Here is a 1,437-nt window from a genome sequence, read left to right on the forward strand (position 1 = left end):
GGCTGGTGCTTTCTGTTTTTGCTCCACAAGCTTAGCGGCCCTCAATTCGACCAGAGCGTCGAGTTCCTCCGTCGAAAGCGTCACCGTGTGTTGTCGTCCTGCCTCGTCCATTGTTTCCGTTCGGATGCAGGAGCGTTCCCACAGACGACGCCAAATTGATCCTGTCCGAATGCTGAATCAACGGACGCTAGGCACGTGGCGCTCCCGACTGCTGACGTGGATCTTCGACTGGTTGCACGAACCTCCGGCGAACCTACACAGAAGTTGGGCCGGGAAGGGGTTCCCGGCGGCGACCCTCCGACGCTCAAGTCAGGCAAGCAAACAGTGAAGAAAGTGGCTCCAGAGGTGTTGAACACGTACCTCCGGCGAAGTATATGGCTCTTTATATAGAGCGGTGAAAGAGCTCCTACACGTCCACCGAGGCGCGTACGTATCCGCAGCCCATACCTCGGTATGTGTCTGTCAGAAAGCTTACCTGACGCCATACTACTACAGTCCAATCACGTCTTCGATGGGACAACAGAACACCTCGTTGTTAGACTTGGAGTATGGCCTAGCCATAGGACTTGACGGCTGTCAGAAGATGTTCCTGTCCTTCTTTACCCACCACCGGCCGGGACGTCCGTCCGGCCGGCTGGACGAAGAGCGTCGTCCGGACGGCCCTCATCCGCTGCGCCGGCCGGGCGGCACGCCCATCACGTCCCGCCTGTCATTTGCATTGATATGCTGGGGAGACTTCCGGGCGGGTGCTACGTAAGGACTGTTAGAACTATGCTACCTTATATCTTCGACCAAGCCTGACTTCCGCTCGGCCATTCTTTACTGTTCCATTGAGCGCCGGATCCCGACTCTTATCCGACCGGCCGGGAGGTCAGCCCCTCCTTCTCCGGTCAGCCGGCCTGTCCACCTGGCCTTTTGACTTCCACATGGCGTCGACCCCTCCAAACGAGGGCCACCTGTTCTATCCGCCGGATCAATACCTATTTTAAAATTTTATATATACTTATTTGGATTTAAAATAAACTTTATACATATTTATATTCAACAGTTATAATTGGTCAATCCAAATTTCATAAATGTGAACTAACTTAATTAATTTAATCTAACTAAATCTTTTTATTTAAATTATTCAATTAAATATGAATTAATCAAATAAATCCTCTTAATTAAAATGCTTTGGTTTTGGACACTACATCTTCTATCTCTGATTTGGATGGCATTTCTTCCCATGTCACTTTCAGATTTTACTTGATCTGACTTCTTGTTTTTGTCCTTGTCCTTGCTTTTCAATTTAAGACAGTTGTCTTTCACGTGCTTTCTTCATTGCAGTGGTAGCATCTTATCTTTATTTTTCTTCTATTACCTTGCACTTAATTAAATTTATTATTAGTTTTAAATAATATTTTAAATTTTCTTACCATGAGTGTTGTTTCGTCG

This window comes from Zingiber officinale, chromosome 4B, assembly GCF_018446385.1.
Source record: "Zingiber officinale cultivar Zhangliang chromosome 4B, Zo_v1.1, whole genome shotgun sequence".
Taxonomy (NCBI): Eukaryota; Viridiplantae; Streptophyta; class Magnoliopsida; order Zingiberales; family Zingiberaceae; genus Zingiber; species Zingiber officinale.